Source organism: Colobus angolensis, unplaced genomic scaffold, assembly GCF_000951035.1.
Source record: "Colobus angolensis palliatus isolate OR3802 unplaced genomic scaffold, Cang.pa_1.0 Scaffold12, whole genome shotgun sequence".
Lineage (NCBI taxonomy): Eukaryota > Metazoa > Chordata > Mammalia > Primates > Cercopithecidae > Colobus > Colobus angolensis.
The window spans coordinates 7,325,023-7,325,442 of NW_012113141.1; positions in this window are offsets into that span (position 1 = coordinate 7,325,023).

Consider the following 420-nt stretch of genomic DNA (forward strand, 5'->3'; position numbering starts at 1 on the left):
AGGGAGGGAGGGAGGGAGGGAGGGAGGGAATTGCTTATCCAGAATACCAACTTGAGTCTGTGGCATTCAGGAAATAGAAAACATAATTCCCCATCATCTGTGTGTGGGGCTGATGCTGGAATTTTCCCAGTGTGTTGACAGACCTTGTGACCAGCCATTGCTATGCCTATGATTAGGAGGCCCAGAATCTCAAAGCAGGATGATGTTCTAATGGGGATGACCATATATTTTGAACAAAACATCAAGTTCTGAAAAACTGGGGTATAGAATGCAGGTTAGGAGATAATTGGGTATCAAAAATTAGAATTTCCAAGCTGTGTTAATGGGTTTGGGCAGCGTTTCTTAATCGAGTCAGCTGAGGACCTTTTAAAATATGCACACCTACACTCCACCTGTAGAGATTGTGATTCAGGTCAGGGC